The sequence below is a fragment of the Leptonychotes weddellii genome, chromosome 14 (genome assembly GCF_054177405.1).
Source record: "Leptonychotes weddellii isolate Sample4059 chromosome 14, ASM5417740v2, whole genome shotgun sequence".
In the NCBI taxonomy this organism is placed as follows: domain Eukaryota; kingdom Metazoa; phylum Chordata; class Mammalia; order Carnivora; family Phocidae; genus Leptonychotes; species Leptonychotes weddellii.
This window is the reverse complement of record NC_138382.1, coordinates 50,255,096-50,277,562: the sequence shown is the minus strand read 5'-3', so window position 1 is coordinate 50,277,562 and position 22,467 is coordinate 50,255,096. Positions and strand designations below refer to the sequence as shown.

The window sequence follows — 22,467 nt, the reverse complement described above, 5'->3', positions numbered from 1 at the left end:
AAAAAAAAAAAAAAAAAAGAGGAGGGCATGAAAGGGCTTCAGAAACCACAAAGGGCTGCTTGCACATTAAGATCCCTCCCTCTAAACACCTAGTGATCCTGTTACCCCAAACCACCTTGCCTTCCCTGAATTCAAGGAGCAATCCCTCCCTCTCCCCCCGCCCCGCCCCACCCCACCGCCCTCTGTGTCCTTGTTCCAGCTCTTCCCTCTGTTTAGAAAGCCTTCTCCTGCCTACTTCTCCACATCCTTGCCAACATCCCCTTTTGGGGTGGGGGCTGCCCATTGCTGATTTGGGAGGTGGGAAATGGTGTGAGGCTTGGTTCTCTTCACTTCTCAGTAACTTGGCATCCCAGGGCCCCCAGAACATTAGAACCAAAGGGCCTTGGAGACCATCCAGTCCAACTCCTCACTGATGACATAGGGAAACAGAGGCCCAAGAGGCCGACGTGGACGCTCCACATGTGCCAGGCACCTCAAGGAGCCCTGTGGCACCCAGGCCACTTGGAAGTGCTTGCAGTGGTAAGTTCTTGGGCCTCTTGTTTTCCTCTTTGTAGAAGTCAGGGTTCTCCAGAGACACAGAATCAACAGGATGGATATGAGGGAGACTGGCAAGTCTGAAGTCTGCAGAGCCGATGTCCCAGTTTGAATTCCAAGGCCAGCTCACTGCTGCAGAACCTGGATTAGCTGATATTCCGGTTCAAAGGCCCTCAGACAGAATTCTCTTTTGCTCAGGGAAGGGTCAGCCTTTTATTCTATCCAGACCTTCAGCTGATTGGATGAGGCCCACCATCACAGGAAGAGCAATCTGCTTTACTCAGTCTAGTGATTTATTTATTTATTTTTCTACATCTTTATTTTTTATTCTTCAGTAAGTTTAAATCCTTGAGGGGTACAGCATCACATAGATTCTATGGTCAATGGCTTCAGCAGGAAGGCTGCTTCAGAATTTGGCATGAATCATGCCACTGTTTCCATGAGCTTGAATTACCTTTCCCTCAGATTACTCTAGTTTGGTTTGCCACCAGGACTCACGTGCTGGTCTTTGCTTTGTATCCATAAGCACAGCTCTCGCCTAGATAGAATTCAGTTGCAACTCAAGCATGAACACCTTCAATTTTAAGAACAGTTATGTGCTCCCTCTGGTTCAGAGACCCCACTTATAGCCAGCAAAAATGGCCTTGGACCACAGCCTTCAAGACATATTTGTTGTTTTAGGAGTCCTGTTCCCAGCAGGCCTCCATAGGCTCCAAGATGGTGGAAAAAGAAAGACCAGTCTAGTCATTTAAATGTTAATCTCATCAAAAAACACCATCTCAGAAATAGCCAGCATGATGTTTGGCCAAATATCTGGGCATCCCATGGTCCAGTCATGTTGATGCATAAAATTAACCATCCTACTCATGAAAGTCGAAAATCTTTCAGGAGTTAAACAAGTAGGAGTGTGTCTATGAGATGGATATTTAAAACACAATGGAGGGGAGCCTGGGTGGCTCAGTCGTTAAGCGTCTGTCTGCCTTCGGCTCAGGTCATGATCCCAGGTCCTGGGATTGAGCCCCACATCGGGCTCCCTGCTCTGCAGGAAGCCTTCTTCTCCCTCTCCCTCTTCCCCTGCTCGTGTTCCCTCTCTCGCTGTGTCTCTGTCAAATAAATAAATAAAATCTTTTAAAAAAATAAAAAATAAAACAATGGAATTTGGAGAGAGGTGATTTGGACTTTTTTTTTAATTTAAATATTTCTAAGTGAGATTTCTGTTTAAAATGGCATTTGGTTGGTACTTCCCCCTTCCCATCCCCCCCCCATATTGTTGGTAATACAATGATGAAGACTATTGTTGGTAATACAAATTCGCAAAGACTAAGATGGACAGAGACTTACTTCCCAAATCTGAGAGGACACTTGATGAATGATAAGACAAGTAAAGTAGAGAAAAACCTTCTCAGGTTCATCTCAGGAAACACAGAGTTACTTAAAACAGACAAGAAGTCCCTCCAAACCTCCTCCACCACTCAACCTTGAAAAACCTACAGTCACACAAGAAGAGTGAAGGCTGCTTTTGGGGGTGGCCACAATTTCAGCATCCACTCTACAAATATCATCTTCCTACTTAATTCATGCCCAGAGTCTCAAAGAAAACAGTCTTGTAAATCTCAGGGGAGATTAAAGCAAAGTGAGATACCATTCACACCCACCAGATTAGGGAGAAAAGCCTGAAAATCCCAGGTATTGGGGGAGGATATGACCTCACCAATAACCTTCACACCTTGAAAGCTAATGGTAAATTCTCTGTCAGCTTCCATTACTTACCAATGGTACTTGAATGTTTCCTCCTCTTGGAAAGATTTTCTTTATCTGGCTTTGGGGAAACCACACATCCAGGTTTCCCCTGCTGGATGCCACTTCCCTGTCTTCTTTTCTGGCTCCTCTCCCCTGACTTGTTACCACTGACATGCCCCGGGGCCCACCACTTGGATACTTTTTCCTCACTATCCACACTGAGTTAATCTCCTTGGTCTCAGATTTAACACCATCTAGTTGCTAACAATTCCCAAATTTATATCCACACCCAAACTTTCCCCCAGCTCCCCTAGCATGGATTTCCCATGGCCAATTCAACATCTCCACCTAGATAACCTAAGAGTTGTCTTAAACTTCCAGTGTCCAAAATGGATGTGTCAATTATCCCCCAGACTGTGCTACCCACAACCCTCCCTCTCTCAATAAATGGCAAATCCATCTTCCAGTGGCTCAGGCCAGAGACCTCGGACTCCACTTGGACTCCTCGTAGCAAATCTGGTTGGCTCTCCTTCCCAGATCTGATTTCTTCTCTCTACCTTCATTGTGACCACTCAGGTCCAAGCTGCCATCTTCTCTTGCTTGGAACATTGCCACAACCTGCAATCTAGTCTCCTTCCTTCTACCCTGGTCTCCCTACAGTCTGTCAGCCACACACTCCCCGAGTGGTCCTCCTAAAATGTAAGTCAGATCATGGCACATTGTTGCTCAAAGCCCGCCATGCTTGTCATTTTTCACTCAAAGCCAAAGTCAAGGTCAATAATCCACAAGGTCACTGCAACTGGCTCTGTTACCTCTCTAACCTTACCTCCTACTTCTCTCTTTCCCTCCCTCCCTCCCTCCCTCACCACACTGGCACCTCCGCTATACTCTGAAGCCTCCAGTCACTCCCATTCCACGACCTTTATTCCTGCAGGCCCCCAGATACCCATGTGGCACACTCTCTTACCTCCTTCAAGTCTTAGCTCAGCATCACCTTCTCAATGGGGTCCCGACCACACTACCTCACCTCCTCACTCTCCTTACTCTGCCTTCTTTACAGCATTTCACACTTTCAAATGTACTATGTAATTTATTTATTTATCACATTTGTTGTCTCTCTCCCCCACTGACATTGTCGGGAAGAATTTCAATCAGGATTGGAACACAGATAAGGAAAAGGAAGACCAAGCAGAAGCCAGGATTTCAGCTGCAAGATGAGGCTGGTGAAGGCCCCACAGCTACCACCACTGAACCCCAGATATGCCATTTGTGCAGTTGACAATAGGCCTTGGCCACTGCTGCTGGCCCTACTGGATGTGAAAACAGTGTGGCCACCACTCATGGCTAGAAGTAGATTTTTCAAGGCTCCTACTTCTTTATCTCAATAGACCCTATCCAAGGCAGCTGCACTGACTTGGCTACGCCTGGGCCCTAGCAGCAAGGGAGGCTGAGAAAGCAGAGGTGTTAGGCATACTCACTGCCAAACATAGAAATGGGGTTCAGACACTGAGCAGCCAAGAAAAATATCTACCACATTGGGGCATACCAAGGCCATGAAAGAAGCCCAATAATTCCAGAAAGTTGGGATTGTACAGGCCATCTTCTCTTATCATAATCTAGTAAATCACAGCTGTTTGGTTGAAACAGACCAAATTCAATAGGATACAAGCAGAAAAGAACTTGATTCTTTCTTCCTGCTGTTCCTTCAAACTGGTTCTGTACAGATTATTTCTTCTACAGTCCTTGCATGAAATCTCTGGTGTGTCCCACCACGTTTCCAGTCATCCTTGGATAAAACAAACAAGCCAAGAAAACGTCTACCTTTAGTCACAAAAACTGTCTTGCCTTTCTCAGTAAGGAAAATGTGTCCTATCTTCAGTTAAATCTTCTCCCCTTCCCTGCTCTGGCTAGTCGGGGCTGGGAAGCCTGTGGTAGGGGAGGTGGCATGGAGCACCTCTGTCACATTTCTCCTCCTCCAGCCTCTTCCACTCAGCCTCTCAACCCAAAGCTCCCGACCCCTTCAGGTGGGACCCAGAGGCAGCGAATGTCAGGGGTAACTGCACAAGCTGATGTGGCTGGTGCTGCTAGGGTCAGTGTTGGTGTTCTCTGGCACTTTTGTGGGTTTCACAGAAATCTCCCCACCTGGGACCCTGCGATTACAGTCTCCAGGACAGGATCAAGCTTGTCTCTGTCTGGTAGCTTACATCTCCAACTGATTCCAACTGACTCCAACCCTGAACCCTGGGCAGTCTGTGGTCCATCTTCCCCACATTATCTTTGTTGGGTCCATCAACCCTCCAAGGGGACTTTTGGGGCAAAGTCCTTATGAAGATGGCCCTAGGTCCAGTCTCCCCATGAGACCCACAGTAGGTCCATGAGAAAATGTATGCATCTTTGATCCCTTCTGTTGACAGAAGTATGACTCATTCTCTCTGCGGCCTTCTTTGTTCCAGCCCCTCAGGTGGATGGCCTTGGTCTCAGGCCTTTGAATTTTCGAGGAGTCAGTCCTTCCCAGTCCACTGCTCCTAGACTCTAAGGGACACACATATGGAAATGAGAGGGAAGCATTCCCAGCCTCCCCAAGGTGAGGGGAGGGTAAATGTCTCCAACAACTTTCTCAGAGAACTGTTCTCCCCCAGACTCTTCACTCTCAACCCTTTCATATACTTGAGGTGGATATTGGGCTAAGGTGGTAAAACTCAGTTTCCAGATGCTTCCTTAGCAAGACCTATAGAGATGGTCTGGCTTCTCACTTGAGGATGTGGGGGTTTTATTCCCAGATTTGGGGGCTTCAGCCAAAGTGAGAGGGAGTCCCTAGTACAAAGAATTTATTTTAATAATAAAATTTTAAATAGGAAAAAATTTGGAAATAAAAATATATATCATATAAGAAAATAAGAAAATATTATATATTAAAAATTACAGTTAATTATGTTGCCCAGAGAAAATTTCATCGAATATTTTAAAAAGAAACAATAAAAATAAGTCATCCAAGCATTTAACTCAAGAAGTTAGAAAAAAAAAGCAAAATAAATGTGTGAAAAATAGTAAGAAGAAAGCAATAAAGATTATAATAAAACTGAACATATTCAGTAACAAGAACCCAGTAGAGGGATTGATAAAACCAAGAGAAGTTTCTTCCAAAAGTCCAATAAATTATACATACTTCAGGAAAAAGTAATCAAGATGGAAAAGGGAAAACAGAAAATGTGGCATTAAAAGTAAGAAGGGTGACAGAACCAGATACTGATGAGATTTTACAGTTATAAGAGGATATTATGTCTCTATGCTAAATACCTTTAAAACTGGGAGAAATCGATAATTTTGTAAGAAAATATAAGTTGGCAAAGTTAACCAAAGAAAGAAAATAAAATACTATGGAAGGAAACAACAAAGTTATTAAGGAACCATTACCAAATAAGGCTAAAAGCTTGCACTGTTTTATGAGCAAATTTCTCTAAACCTTTGAGAAACAAGTAATTCCCATGCTATTTAAACAGTTCTAGACCAAAGAAAAATATGGAAATCTTCCTAACTCCTTCTACAAACCCAGCATATCCCTGATTCTCAAGCCTAATGGGAGTGTCACAATACAGAATGCTTGCCTACAGATTTTTTAAAATCACAATAAAGCAATAGCAAATAAGATTCAGAAGTACATTAAAATGATAATACATGCTAAATAAGGTTTATTTCAAGAAGGTAAGAATGGTTTGATATAAATCTATTGGTATGGTTCCTTATATTAATAGGTTAAACAAGAAATACCATATGATTATCTTGAAAATGCAACAAAACACAATTCAACCTATATTTCCAAATTCTGAACACTGTTAGTAAACTTATAATAGAAATATATTTCCTTAACTGAAAGGAGTATTTCCTACCAAAAACTGCTATCACACCCAGAATGAAATGTCAGACACATCCCTGTTGTGGACAGGAACAAGACATGAATGCCTGTGATTACCACTCTCATTTAACGGAGGACAGCTGATTGATTCTTAAACAAAGGATATGAATAGCACAAAGAAGGAATCAAAGATAATATCTGCAGATGATATAATTTTCTAGCTTGAAAATCCAAAGTTATCAACTAAAAAATTCTACTACTATTCATTCTACATGAATGAGAATATTCAGTAAGGTGATCAGTTACAAAAAAAAAAAAAAAGAATCAATCACTCTCAATACATTAGCAATAAAATGGGAGAAAATCCAGAGGATAAAAAGAGCCCATTCACAATAGTAGCAAAATACAAATGATCCAGAAATTAATGTAACAAGAAGTCTATGTGACAAAGACTATAATGCTTTACTGAGACATGTAAAGACAATCTGAATAAATGGAAAGGTATATCTACAGCTTCTGTCTATGGCCAGACAGGCTGAACACTTCACAACTCCAGTGTGAATGGCGCCCCCTGGGGTTGTGCGATGGCACCCCCTGGGGTTGGGCAATGTGGTGGCCTTGGACATATCATGTTCCTGGGTGGAAAGATTCAGTAATGTGAACTTACCAGTTTTCCCCAAATGAATTTGTAAATTTAATAAGATACCAGTTAAAATCCAGCAGGACATTTGAGAACTTAGCAAAATAATTTTGAAGTTCATAAATCTACAAGGATAGTCAAGAACATTTTGAAAAGAAATAGTAAATGAGGAGACTTACACTGCCAGGTATTAAAACATATGCCAAAGTCAGGGCGCACTGGTGGCTTAGTCAGTTAAGCGTCCAACTCTTGATCTCAGCTCAGGTCTTGATCTCAAGGTCATGAGTTCAAGCCTTGCACTGGGCTTCACACTGGGCGTGGAGCCTACTTAAAAAGAAAAAGAAAAACATATTCTAAAGTCACAATAAAGAAAACAGGGAGGTACTGATAAAGAAAGTTGGTACATTCAGCTCAATGGAACAGAGCAGAGTCCACAAACAGATGCAAATTGAGGTGCCAACTTAGTATATAATAAAGGTAACTATTTATACGTGTATGTTGGGATTTGGGGGAAATAGATCACACCAAAGTGATGTCAGGACTACCAGCTAACCATTTAGAAAAACAGAAACTTTTTTTTTTATATAGCAGAGACCATAATAAATTGCATTTGTAAACTAGATCTAGATGGAAAACATGAAATGACAAAATATAGGTGGACATTTATATTTTCCTAGAGGTAGTTTAGGACTCTTATTCAAGACAATATCCTCATTAGTTTAGGGATGAGCAAATCATCAATCATTTTTGCTGTGTATTATGAAAAAACATACAAAACTCCTAAATATTCCTAATTTATAATTTTCCACACAAATGGAGCAAAAGTCTCACTGAAGCTCTCATGAAAGAGCAGGTTATAAAGAGAAATGTAATTTTATTTTAGAGGGCCATATAGAACTTTTAAAACATAGCTTCAGGGGTGCCTGGGTGGCTCAGTCGGTTAAGCATCTGCCTTCAGCTCAGGTCATGATCCCAGGGTCCTGGGATTGAGCCCCATGTCGGGTTCCCTGCTTGGTGGAGAGCCTGCTTCTCCCTCTCCCTTTGCCTGCTGCTCTGCCTGCTTGTGCTCTCTATCTCTCTGTCAAATAAATAAATAAAATCTTAAAAAAATAAAAATAAAATAAAACATAGCTTCATTGGGGAATAATTTATTACAATAAGTTAGCAATTTTATTTGTAGTTTTTAATTGAAATATTTATTGAGATAATCATAGATTCATATGTAGTTGTAACAAATATTACAGAGAAACTTTACCCAGTTTCCCCCAATGATAATAACTTATAACACTGCAGTACAACATCACAGCCTAGATATTGACATTGATAGCATCCACTGATCTTACTCACTTTTACTTGTACTCACATGTGCATATATTTAGTTCTATACAATGTTGTCCCATGTGTAGGTTGGTGTATCTACCACCACAATCAAGATACTGAGCAGTTTCAACACCACAAATATCCCCCATATTGCCCTTTTATAACTACACCCATATCTCCCCCTCTACACACATATAGTTTAATAAGTGTTGACAAATAAATATAGCCCTGTAATCATTTCCACAATTAGAAAACATTTCTATCATCCCCAAAAGTCCTCTCTTGCCTTTTTGCAGTCAATTCCTTCCCCTCATTCCTCACCCTTGCCAACCATTGATCTGCTTTCTATTCCTGTAGTTTTACCTTTTCTAGAATTTCATAGATATGTAATCAGCGTAATGTTTTTGAGAGTCATCCATGTTGTTGAAAGTATCAGTAGTTCATTCCTTTTATTGCCACATAGTATCCCTTTGTATGGATATGTCATATATTGTTTATCCTTCCATCCATCTATAGACATTTGGGTTGTTTCCAGTTCTTTATTATTATGAACAAAGCATTGAATATTCAAGTTTTCATCTGAGTGTTTTCATTTCTCTTGGGTGGATACCTAAGAGTGTGATTGCTGGATCATATGGTAAGCATATGTTTTATTTTGGGTAGTTTCTAAAGCTATAGTTTTCCTTCTTCAAAGTCTAATCTGGTATTAATAGCATCCCATGTGTTTTTGCATTTCAGATACCCTATTTCCCGTTTCTAGAAATTCCATTTGGATCTAAAATTTTTTAAACTTCCATTTTTTTTCCTCATCATGGTCACATTTTCCTCACCTTCTCAAACATATGGATCATGATAGCTATTTTAATACTCTTTGCTAAATCCACCATTCTCTATCATTCCTTGGTTTGTTTCTAGTGATTAGTTTTCTATCTGGTGATGAGCCACATTTTCCTACTTCTTTGCTTGCTTGGTAATTTTTTATTAGATGCTGGACATTATAAATTTTACATTGTTGATTGCTGGATTTTGTTGTATTCCTTTAAATACCATTGGATTTTGTTCTGGAGCACAAATCAGTCAGATCCTTTTGAGACTTACAGAGAAGCCTTTAGTCTAGGGTTAATTTTGCCTCACTATTAAGGCAATACCCCTTTGAAGATTCTGTTCAATGCCTCGTGTGTAAGGATGTCTATCCTCTCTGGCTGGTGGGAACGTGAAGAATTCCCAGCCCCATGTGAGCTCTGGGAACTATTCTGCCTACTCCTTGCCTGGAAACAGACATCTTCACTTAGGACTTTAAAGCATAACATTAAAGGCAGAAACTGTTAAGGAAAAGAGTTATAGATTTGACAACATAAAAATTTTAAGCCTCTCCCTTTGGTTTCCTCTTAAATTCACTTCAAGTCAGCTGTTGTTTCTCAGTAATTTGAATGCCAGTTGGTAGAGGGAGAATATCAATGGGCCCTGGGTCTGGAGCCAGCTCTGCCACTCACCATGCAACCACAGGCGAAATTCTCCTTTCCGGGCCTCCTTTCTGATCTGGAAAAGGGTGGGGTGCTCCCTGAGGCACTTCAGCCCCAATACCATGCCCTCTGGCCAGATAGTACCAGCTTCTTGTTCATTTCTCTGCCTCCATAATAACTGATGCTCGGGGCCTCCAGCTCCACCTCAAAGCAGCCTTCTTATTTCTATTCCCCTTTTTAAATATAATTTAGTTTTTATTTGATTTATGGACTTGGTCCCAGTCACTGAACTTCATTTGGCTTAGGCGACTTATTGATTTTCAATAACGGTGGAGCAGAAGAATAAAGAGATGACAGCAGCACTTGGCTACAGACCCAGGGCCGGCTGAGAGAGGGAGGAATTAATCATCTCCAGGGTGATCACTCAGGCTGTCCCTGGCAGGACAGTGACCCAGGGAGCTTGGCCAATGTGGGACAGCGCAGCAAGCCACATGGTGATTGTCTGCGTCTGATAACATGAGCACACCAGACTTCTCTGCCTGAGTTCTAATTCTAGCATTACCCGATGTGAGTCAATTACCCATCCGGCATCCTCATCTCCACCGAGGGGACGCTGAAAGAGCTCCTGAGGCTAGCTAGAGGGAGGCTGCGCCATTTGGATCAACAGGGAGGAGAAGATGATTATGTACAAATGTGCCAACATTAAATAAATGAATGGAAAGATAAATAGATGGTGAAAGGTGAAGGAGATGCAGATGTGCTGGTATGCTTGTTGATTTTGGCGTGACTTCTCTTGGTTGCCTGTAGCAGCTGAAAAAGGCAAGTCTGATCTATTTTTACTTCCCTAAAGAAATGGAAGGAAAAAAAGCTTTCTTTGTCTCTGGTCCTTTGCATATGCTGTTTTCTGCACAATGTTCCAGCCCTCTCTTTGTGTGGCCAATCCTGCTTCTCCCTCAGGTCTCAGCTTAGTTGCTGCCTCCTCTGGGAAGCCTCTCCTGATCCCCTCCCCCGTCCCGACACTCTCAACCCCTTTCCTTGTTCCCCCACCCCTGGTGGCCCCTACCTCATGCTCCCCCAGATTCTGTGTTGACCCTGCTACCCTGTTAGGACATTCACCACACTGTATTACAACAGTTATATCGACAGTGTTGTAGTTCACTGTTATAACAATAGCAATGGTCTGTTTTCTTAACTTTAGCTCCTACTAACTCCTAACTCTGGGAAGGCAGGGACTGTGCCTATTTATTCACCCAGTGTCCTGGTATATAAGAAATAATATTTGCTGAATGAATGAAAGCTAAAAAGAATGATTTTCAAAGTTACACATTCAAAGAATATTTACTGACAGTTAATTAAATACTAACATTGTGGGTAGGTGTTGAAACCTATTAATTCCTTTACTTAATCCTCTCTACAACTCTTTAATTGTATGCATAATAAAACACTCAGAGAGGTAAGGTGACCAGACCAAGGCCACGCAGCCAGACTCTGGCTAGGCCAATTTAGAACCTGGGTCCCCTGAGTCCTAATTCTAGTTCTACCCTTTTCCCACTAGGGGAACTCGACTGGTTCCTTCTCTTCCAAGGACCCTGTCGTTTTCTCCTCTGTTTGATGAGTGGGTTGAACCAGACCAGTTCTTAACCTTTGAAAACTGATGAAAGCTATGAACTGTAACCCCAGGGAAATGCACCTATGCCCTGAAAAAATTACACACGATTTCACGGGTTCATAGACCCCCATAAAACCTAGCCTCTGTTCTCAGTTAATCTGGTCATGAAGACCAGGCCAGCCCTCTCAGTCCTGCACAGTCTATGATTCACCCACTGATGTTGGTTTTATGAAGTGGCAAAATTCTTCCATTCATTTTTCAAAGTCTCAATCTCATGTCTCCTCTCAGCCGGCTGGCAGCAGCTCCTCCCTACTGTGAGACCCCATTAGCCCCCAAACCCCAGGGCCCTGCCAGACTGCAGCTGTCACACTGAGTCCTGGTCCTGATTTACTCTCCATGGTGTCTCTCTGGATGAGAAGTTGTGCATCACAGCAGGACTCAGCCCGTGGTAGAAGAAATGGCCAAGTTCAACCCTTAACAAATAAAACCACTGCTGTTCAGTAATTCCCATGGTTCATAAAAAATGGGATTTCCTTGCTGCAGCAAATGTGGAGGGCGGGAGATGTAAAGATGCTCCCACTTCGGTCTATGGAGGGAACCCTAACAATATAAATCAGTGAGATAGATAACCTTCTCCTCTATTCATTATCTGGGCAGGCCAGAGTGAATGTGTTTGTTTTTTAAATCCCCTGTTATCAGCCCTTCCCCCTCAAGGATAGCTGCACTATCCTTGTCTGAAATCCACCAGGAACATGACAGCAAAGAAACAACTTTCTTTCTGAAGATTATACCAGTTCTCCAGGATCTCAAATGCCAGGCCAGTAATTTCACCCTACAGGCCAGTGAGTCTTACCAAGGGGCATCCAGGATGGGGCAGACCCCTGGGGAAGGTGCTGGTGAGAGTGACAGCACCAGTTTTTTGGGTTAGAAAACTCATTTTGGCTGTGCATGGGGATCCACTGGAGGGACTGGGAAAGATGAGGATACAGATGAGGTGTTTGGGGAGAAGCCTGGTGCAGTCAGGAGAGAGGTCTCCTCTGATACATTTGCCTTCTCTTATTCCCACAATGGGGATGGCACAATGTCCATTAAAGCTGTATGCAGACAGGATACTCTGCCGCCCTGAACGAGGGAGTGTCCAAGAGATGTAAGTGGAAACTGTTTGATGGAGCTTATTGGAAGACTTTTTAGGGACCCCTTTTACCCTTCTTCACTTCTTCTTTCTTCTTATCTAGAATGCAGGTGGGATGGCTGGCACTACAGCTGCCTTCATGCAACCATGAGGAAAATGCCAAGAGAAGCACAGAGACATCAGCTCTGACATGCTGGAGCTGCTGAGTCAATGCCAGATGCTGTCTGCTTCTGGACTCATTCTGTGAGAAAAATCCCTGTGCGGCATCAAATGGAGAAGTTAAATAGAGAGGAAGATGGATAAGTCTGGAGCTGGAGTGTGGAGGGCATATTACATGGGGGTGGGTGAGATGATTCAGGGAGTAGATAGATAAAGGCTCGCTTGCTTGCTTCATAGATTGACTGATAAAAAAAGATGGTCTTGGAGAACACCAACCTTCAAAGACGAGGCTGGAGAAAAGGGACTGCAGAGAAGGAATAGCCAGAGAAAGAGGGCACCTGGAACCTCTGGGGTCTTGGGAACCAAGGGAGGACAGAGACTCTGAAAGTGGTGAGTGGTCAACAGTACATGTGACAGAGAGGGCCAGTGGCTGACACCAGAGAAGGGGACTTGGTGGCCATCCTCACACATCAATGCCAGTCTGCCCAAGGACCCCATTGTGCCCTCCAGGCCCTCCTTGTAAGACTGTGGGCACCTCGCAGGCTGGCAGCTCCCAGGAGTCTGCATAGACAACAAAACAATGGAGAGAGAATACTTCCTTCCCAGACACTGTGACCAGGAGATATTTTGGACATGATTACTGCACATGTATTTTCTCCCTCTTCCTAGCTTATGTTCAGATGATCTTGTTAGATTTGATTCTTCTTTGCTCAAAGGGCACGCAGCTAGGCGTTCAGTACCAGCTCTGCCGCATGCTCTGTGGGCCTCAGACGACTCACTCGACAAGTTGAAGGCAGAGCAGAGGCTAGAACTCAGGTCTTCTGATTACAAATCCATCAAGTCTCAAAACCCACCAGTGGAACATTTCCTAGGTCTGGCTTTTAACAAATGCATTGGAGGTTGGCATGCTGCCGATGTTTTGCTGGCTCAGGAGTACCGGGATATTTTTTGCAAATTGGGTACTCTGTCATGTAGAAAAACATCTTTTTAGGGGGTAAAACATCTGGAGTTACATTGCATGAAAAGAAACTGAAGGCCAGGTTACACATTAGCACACAGTTCTCTCGTTTTAATGATGCTCAAAGATTTGGAATGTTCATCAAATCTGTTTGTTGTTGCTCTGACTTTCAATGTTTCCCTGGGGAGGTGCCGCTAGTTTTTTCTGTCTTGTTTAACCCAGTAGGATTTCTAGGGAAGCATGTGTCTCCCAGAGCTTGAACAAGATCCCCACAAAAGCTCCAGATCTCACAGATTCTAAGTCACAAAAACAAGCTTCTAAAAATAGAGATTGCCTGGCAAGAACACGAGTCTTGTCCTACTCAACCCAACCCCACAGGCAGCCTTTGTTTTGATACCAGGCCTGATGGTATTAGTATCTGGGGACTTCTGCTCAAGGGCATAACCGCAGTCAGCAAATCTAGCAATGAGTAGAAGACTGGATACAGAACAGGGACGTGATAAAAGGCGGAGCTTTGCAAGGCTCTAAAAGCTTGGGCAGAGTACCCAGAGATTTATAAAGTGCTGGTCTTGGAGTCAGAAACCCAAACTCTAGTTCCGATTCTCCACTGATTGTCTGGATGCCCTTAGGGAGCTTCTTCCCCTCTCTGGGCTTTAGTTTTTGCATCTATAAAATAAGGATGGCAAATTCCAAAGTCTACCTACTTCAGAGTTGCTGTTGAAAGCCGTACAGGGGACACCTGGGTGGCTCAGTCAGTTAAGCGTCTGCCCTTGGCTCAGGTCATGATCTCAGGGTCCTGGGAACGAGCCGTGCATTGGGCTCCCTGCTCAATGGGGAACCTGCTTCTCCCTCTCCGTCTGCCGTCCCCCCTGCTTGTGCTCTCTGTCAAATGAATACATAAAATCTTTAAAAAAAAAAAAAAAGGCTGTACAGATGTGAAGCATCAGTCCATAAAAAAAGACTGTCCCCTGGTGACCAGGCTCTGGTAGAGCACATTCAGACAGCCTGTGGTGCTCTTTGAGCAGCTCTGGAAGGCTCTTTCAGGCAGAAGCATGTATTTTCCTCCAGAAAGGACTCTTCTTATTGAGGCCATTCATGGAGGTGCTCACAAGGACTGTGTGGGCCACTCCTCAGCACCTGACATTAAATTGGGATCCAGGCCCTTCCCTTGTCTCATCAATACAAGACTCAGAAACCCAAGTGTGCAAGACAGATACTTTAGCTGCAGGGGCTACAACTGATGGCCTCTGTTTGGTGTCATTAAATCCGCCAAAATAAGAAAACAGATTTGGTGGTGAGACTGAGTCCAGAGAAATTGACCTCATCTTCACTGTCACCCAGTCAGGTCATTGCAGGTGCTTCTGTGAGCAGGAGGACAAACCAGTCTCTTGTGTTTAGAGAACATCTTGCCCCTTGGGAACTTCTGAATCTTGTTTGTGTGTGCACATGTGTGTGCATGTGTGCATACATGAGTGTGCATCTGTGGGGCTGTGCATTTGGGTCTATGTGCATGTTCATGAAGGCACATGTGTGTGCTTACAGGGGTGTGTGTGTACATGTTTGTAAGTGTGTGTGTGTCCATGCACGTGCATGAACTTGTGTGTGTGTGTATGCACGCATGTGAATGTGTCTGTGCCCAAGTGTATATACTTACTCTCTCTCACAAGGAGGGAGGTTTATTCAATTGCACCAGGGCCACGGGATAATTTCATAAGCCCTGGGTCTCCTTGTCCAACATGCTGAGCTAGGGAAATGACAAAGCCTTTCCAAACCTGAAAGACAGATTAGTTCATTTTCAGGTTTTGCCATGAATTGGTGGTTCCCAGGACGGCTAATGGCTTAGAGAGGCAGCATTTGCATCCAGCAGTGTCAGAGTGGCTATGGGATTAGTGGCTAGGGGGTGATTTAGGATAGCTATTTGGAAACATCTACCATTTTCCAATAATGCTTGAGAAATTGCCTCTCTTGAGAAATTTCACGAGGGCCTGGAACAGTGATGAAGGACGCCAGGGAAAATGCAGATTCCTCTTGTCTGAGCAGCACAGCTGCAGGCCTCCAAAAAACCTGATATCCCAGATACCTCTAGGCAGATTGGCCGCATCGATTGCACTGTTGCCTGCCCCAGTCTGTGCACGTGCTAGTCTCCCTGCACCTCCCAACAACTATCTGATGAAATTAGTATTTGAAATACAATAAAGTGATTAGTTCACTTGACTGTGACAAACATATTTAATCTTCACCAATCGATAATGTCAGAAAACCAGCACCATTAGTTAAATTATCCCCTGGACTCAGAGAAGCAAACAGCCTAATTGAAGAAGGCAAACACCAAGGCCTCCTTTTAGCCCAGGCACATCCCACCTCATGAATTTGTAGAGCTCTGATTTGAACTTTAGCCATAACCTGATTTCTCTTCAGCCACCACTGTCCGGACCCACTCTGGGCCTCAGTTTACCCATCTGTCAGGACAGTGCAGAGACGGAGGGGAGAAACTCTGGAGCAATGATCTGTTCAAATCAGCACTGCTGACTAGCTGACCATGGATGAGTGACTTAACTTCTCTGTGCCTCAGTTTCTTCATCTCTCAAACAGGGATGTTGATACTAGCATGTGGGTTCTTGGGAGGGACAGGTGAAGGAGGTCTGGCCTGGGTTCTCCCCCTAGTCCTGCAGTGCCACAGTTTGACCACTTTGGCTCCTTCCCCCTCTCAGCCTCGGTCTCCCTGTCTGTAAATGGTGGGAAATGAGATCGCACAGACTCCTGCAGCCCTAATGTTCCATAAGCTTCTGAGCCTAACGTTCTTGTCGATATACATGGGGGTTACTAGAAGTGAGCCAGGGCAGGAAGGCTAAGTGATCTCATAGCCAAGGGAGGATGCCTTTGGGGCAACATAATAATGTTCTGGGATATGGCAGGGTAGGGAATAGGGTTAGTAGCACAGGGAACCATGCTTTCTGGGTGTGAAATGAAATCAATTCCATTTCGTTTCAGCCCGAGAAGCCTCAAAGGCCTGATGTCCACAGTGGGTCTGCCTGGCCAAGGGAAGGAAATGTCTCACTCATCCAGTGTTTGTGAAGCATCATCTCTGCGGCAGATCTTGTATTGGGAACTAGAGATACAGGGGACGACCAGCCCCAGCCTTTGTCCTTTGTTTCCAGGGACTGAGACACATGAACAACCACCTCCAATATGGTGTTGTATTAGTTTCCAATGGCTGCTGTAACAAGTCACCACAAACTTAGTGACTTAAAGCAATACAAATATATTATCTTATGGTTCTGGAGGTCAAGAGTCTAACAGGAGTCTCATTAAGCTAAAATCAAGGACTTAGGAGGACTGTGGTCCTTTCTGGAGGTTGTAGGGAAGAATTCAATTATTTTTTTTTTATTTTTTATTTTTTTTAAAGATTTTATTTATTTATTTGAGAGAGAGAGAATGAGAGACAGAGAGCATGAGACGGAGGAGGGTCAGAGGGAGAAGCAGACTCCCCGCCGAGCAGGGAGCCCGATGCGGGACTCGATCCCGGGACTCCAGGATCATGACCTGAGCCGAAGGCAGTCGCTTAACCGACTGAGCCACCCAGGCGCCCCCGGGAAGAATTCAATTATTTACCTTTTCCAGCTTCTAGATGCTGCCTACATTCCTTGCCCCACCATCACTTGACCTCTGCATCCACCGGCACATACCTTTTCTGTCTCTCACATTCCTGTCTCCTTCTTATAAGGACTCATAAGAGTAATTGGACCCACGTGGATAATCCAGGCCATTCTCCCCCATCTCAATATCCTTAACTTAATCATATCTGCAAAGTCCCTCTTGCCATGTAAGGTAATATATTCAAAGGTTTCAGGTTTATTCTACTTACTACAGACACAAAAGTCCCAAAGCTGGAATAAAAAGACTAGGATTCACTCTTCCCAGGAAGGCCTGAAGGTACCATTAGAAGTGGTCCTTGAAGCGTAAATAGTATTTGGGCTTCAGGAGCAGGAGGAAGACCGTTCTAGGCAATAGGAACAAGGGCAGCAAAGGCTTGGAGGTGGAAGATGGTGTGGTATGTTCGGAGAACACAGTGGCTGGAAATGAGCAGTGAGGCAGGAGAGAGGCTAGCACGCGAAAGGCCTTATATGCCAGACTTAAGTGTGGGGAACCACAGGAGGGTTTTAGATAAGGGAGCAGGCAGCTTAGACTTGAATTTCATGAAGATCATTCTGGTTACAAAGGGAGTATTGATAGGAGGGGGTAAACTGAGGTCAGGGACACCAGCGAGGAGACCACTATGGAGATTCTGAGATGATGAACTAAGATATTGACGGGGACAGAATTCTCAGAGGCTGTAGGTATGATGCCGGCACCTGGCACTGATTGGGAAAAGAACGTGAAGGAAAGAAGGCTAAGACCACCCCCAGGTCTCTGGCTAGGGTGATGGTGGACAGCAGAGCCAGAGCCCCTAACTAAGAGAAACCTCTTGTCTCTAAGTGCTTTCTTCAGCACGGCCATGGTATCAGGGTGCTGTGAGCATGCGTGTTTGTGCACCCACCTGTTGCAGTGCCCACGGTGACTGAGGCAGGGCCTGCCGCCCCTCTCCAGACCTGGCTGGTGCCCCCCTTGCAGAATGGAACACCGATGCCCAGCTGCTGCTGGGATGTTGCCTAGGCATTTCCACATGCTGCAGACCCAGGCCGCCACACCCTCTGACGGGGGCATAATTTATTCTCTCTAGCACTGATTGTTGGAGGGAAATCCTCCTGTTTCCAATCACTCTGTGGGTCAGGCTGATAAAATGTTGGACTGAAGGTAATTTCCAATGCATAAAATGTGTTGGGTGTGGAGTGTTATTAAGAGAGAACAATGCCCTGAACAAACACTTCCTGCAAGGAAGCCTGGCGTGAAAGGGACTCAGACCCCAATCCTGCTTCGGTTCCTCAGGCTGGCAGACTTGCAGAGCTCAACTGGAAAAGACTGTGAGAGTCACCTGAGCTAGATCCCTCCCTTCAATCCATTCTGCAAGAAACAGGACAGCAGGGCGGTCAAGCCACAAGCCAGGGAGTCTCATGGCCCTGGCTCCTATGTCCCGCTCTCCCACTCACCAGCTAGGGACCTCAGCAAGTCCTTCAGGACTGCCTGTCAACCTTACTCACTTTACAGTATCAAGGGAAGCACTAAACCTTTGTCCTTGGCATCACTGGGGCCTCTGCTGGACATCACTTGGACTTAAAGCTCCCTCCTTGTAGGGATCCACCTGGGGAAGGGGAAGAGCAATTAACACCTTTCCATCCCCTGGAGTACTGGCCCTGCCCCCTGCCAATTACTGAATCAGGACCCACCTGCTCTTGAAAGTGGTGACCAATTATCAGGAATAAGTGTGAAGGCGAGGCTGCTGCCCAGAGCCTCATTACCTGCCTCTTCATCAGCCTGTAGGGGAGGGAGAGCCCCATCCCGGCTCTCCCTAGAGCAGGAGGATCAAGGGAAGATGAGGATTTTCTGAGTGTTCATCCACCTGCAGGAAGGAAAGGCACTCACTCTGCACCGTCAAAGGAATGAGGCAGAGGCTTGTGGGTTGTTGTTTTTTTTAATTATATGTGCATGTTTCTAGCAGATAATGCATTTAGATATTTGCCTGTGTTTCTTCTGTCATTTCCCTCCTGGTTCCAAGAAAGAACCTGGCCTTTACTCTCCACTGACTCTGGAAGAGCTGCTTGCAGGCATCGGTTCCCACTTGGCCTTTGTTTTCCGAAATACTGAGTTGTTGGAGGATTCACACAAGGGAGGCAGGGAGAGAGGAGCTGGCTGTGAGAGGGGAGATGTCCCAGCAGGGCTTTCAGGAGCTGGGGCCCACACCCACTTTTCCAAAGCACCAAGGGAGATGGCAGGCCTTGGAGGGGAATGACTGAGTGCCCGCAAGGAGGCTGGACTCTGCCTGCACAATGCCCAGGCTCAGACCACAGGGCAACTGGCAGTGACCTGTGCAGGTCAGTAGGGGCAGCCATGATCCCCTTCTCCCTGCAATTTGGGGACCCAGGGAGGGTGAGATGATCCCTCACTTTCCGAAATGCCTGAGTCTGAACGTCCCAGCATCCTGGCAGGGGTAGGGAAGAGGTGGAGGCTGTGAGTGTGAGTTAGAAAAAGTGAAGTAATAGGATTTGTCTTACTGATTCAGGTTTGTTTTTTTTTTTTTAAGATTTATTTATTTATTTGAGAGAGAAAGAGAGTGTGCACCCATGTGTGGAGGGGTGCGGGAGGGGTCAAGCAGGGCAGGAGAGAGAAACCTAAGCTGACTCTGCACTCAGTGTAGAGCCTGATGCGGGGCTCGATCTCACAACCCTGAGATCATGACCTGAGCCGAAACCAAGAATAGGATGCTTAACTGACTGCACCACCCAGGCTCCCTGGTTCAGGTTTTTGAAAGAAGACACAGGCTATGAGGGATAGCAAAAGGATAAGCCATCCCAGGCTCTGGCTTGGGTGACTGGGTGCCTATATGAAAATGACTGGAAGGAAATTCACTAAATGTTCACAGTAGTTTTCCCTGGGTATAGGAGTTAAGGGGGATTGGTATTCTGTTCTTTTGGTAACAGAGCTTTTATAAATGTTCTCTAATAGGATGTTTTACTTCAGTAATAAGAAAAAAACTAGAATTGATGTACCACCCCTTTAGTGGCCCCTCATTACCTGCAGGCTAAAAGTGAAAAACCCCGTGGCATAGTTTTCAAGGGTTTCCTGCTTCTGGAATTTCCCCTCCCTTTAAGCCATTGTGTCTTTCTGTGCTCTGCCTCCCCTCCCCTGGCCATTCATCCTTCAAGACTCAATTCAGAAATGCCCACCCCCGGGGAGCCATCTCCTCCTCACCCACTTCTACTATGGCTCTATGATCCTACAGTGTAGTGCCTGTGTCCATTTCTATCTCCCCAGCCAGCCTAAGAGTACCACAGGGCAGGGACCAAGTCTAATTAATTTCTGTCCCCAGCCTCTGGCTCAGGCCTGGGCACACAGTTGGTGCTCATTAAATGCTTGCTGAATGAACCGTGGAGGAACTGTTGTCCTTTTCTCTGTGTACGGGGATCCTTCTCTCCCTGACGGGGATGAGGTGGGCAGTGCCCCCAACACTTGCCTGCAGACGGTAAGACCGGAGTGGGGACACGTGACAGGCCAGCTCGTCTCTGGGGTATTGTCATCCCTTTTGCTCCCTGTGCTGATAGGGAGTTTTATGAATCAGGCTACAATGACCTTCAAAGAAATTCTTCAGGTTCCTCAGAGATGGCCACTGTCACGCACCAAGCCCTTGGCAGGCAATTCAGTTCCAAAGCACTCTGCTTCCCATCTTCAGCTTTCCTTCCACTTGGACCCTACCGCACCTAGCAATCCAGAGGTGTGATTGCCCAAGGAAGGTGAGGTGGGGTATGAGGAGGCCGGCAATGTATGCCACACAGGCTTACTCAAAACAGCATGGAGAGAACTGGAAATGCAAGGAGCTCCTCCTACTCAGTGCACACTTCTTCTCCACAACTGCTCATTCCTATAGATCTCTTCTCCACATGGCCTTATGGGAGATAATTCTTCATGGATTTCTCATGTTCCTGCATGTCTTACAAACAGAAACACGGTCAGCTTTCACTCCAGACTCTTCTTTTTTATGGATGTCTATATAGGGAACAGCCTTGGAAGATAGAGATCATTTCTCCCTCTAGGGCAGGTGTGCTTGCTGTCCAGTGAAGTAAAGGTAATGTCTCTCTCTGGGGTGAAGATAGATCTGTGTATGAGCCCTTGTAAAATAGTTGGATTATCTAAACTTGGGGTTCCTCAGATTTAGCATACACCCATTATGCATGTACCATCCACCAAGGCTGCTCTGATCCCCCTGTGGGACTCAGGGAGGAAGGGAACTGATGTGAGCATGAAACTCAAGCTGATGGCTATACCATGAGCAATAAAGTCTTTTGTCTCTGACCCAGAGTCTCATGTCTTCTGCCGCCCTCCATGTAACTGTGGCAGGCTGGTTTGGTAGCTTTCAAGTAGGGGAAAATCTCAGACCTTCACAGTCCTTGACAGGTTTACATTCAAAGGAAATACTGAATTTTATAAAATGTTTCCAGTTTTCTTGAAGTTTTATAAAACCGGGAATGAGGCTGGAATTTGTTGAACTTGGTGCCAGCCCTTTATATTCATCATCTCACAGAATCCTCCCTACAGCCCTGTGAAGTATATGTGATAAGCCCCATCTTACAGATGAGGAAGCTGAGGCTCAGATGAGTGAGGGGACTTGCCCAGGGTGGACTGAATTAGAGACCCAATCTATTCTCATTCAGCTCTGGTGCCTCTATCTCAGATCCTAGCAGTGCAGAGAGCTCAGAGCGGCCTTGAAACCCACTCTGTGGTAAGAATCTAGGAAGCAATAGGTGTTTCTATGGCAACCAGCTTCCCAAGGTCCACATCAATGCAGCAAGTCTCAACCCTGAATCTGACCCTAAGATCCCTAGGCTGCAGTCTTGGAGGTTATTCCCAGGGAAATATTCTGGCCTATCCTTGGTAGAATCAATTCATAGAAAGGGGAGACCTCAACCCTGGTAACCATTGGAGTTGAGAAGTGCTAGAATGTGTACATCCTCCTGAAATTGTTAGACATTGCCATGATGGAGTTAAGAAGTAAATACAAATTGAAGACCTAGCATGTGCCAGGCATTGTTCTGGTAGTAGGCATAAAGCAGTAAAGAGGACAGAAAATCTCTCTGCTTTCACAGTGCTTCATTTTTAAAAGATAAATATATAATTTAGTAGGGACTAATCATAAGTGTTACCAGCAATAACAAACAAAACAAAAATAACAACAAAAACGAAACAGGGTAAGGACATAGAGAGTGAAGAAGGGGTGATAGTGGAGGTCAAGAAAAGTTTCTCTGAAGAGAGGAGGTTTGAGCTGATATCTGATGAAAAGAGGAAGTGAGCCAGATAAACACATAGGGGAAGAGCACTTCAGACAGCAGAGACAACAAGTGCAAAGGTCCTGGGGCAGGAGTGTGCTAGCATAACTGAGGAGCATTGAGCTGGCTAGGTGGCTAAAGAGG

At 44.9% G+C, this 22,467-nt stretch overlaps 1 protein-coding gene across 1 annotated transcript in view; it reads right to left on the bottom strand.

Moving 5' to 3' along the window:
- Positions 1-7,527, bottom strand: part of ALDH1B1 (aldehyde dehydrogenase 1 family member B1) — a 75,958-nt gene extending 68,431 nt beyond the window's left edge. The window contains 1 exon segment of the mRNA XM_081803240.1: positions 6,947-7,527. The gene's annotated coding sequence lies outside the window, so the exon portion shown is untranslated.
- Positions 7,528-22,467: the final 14,940 nt, after the last annotated feature.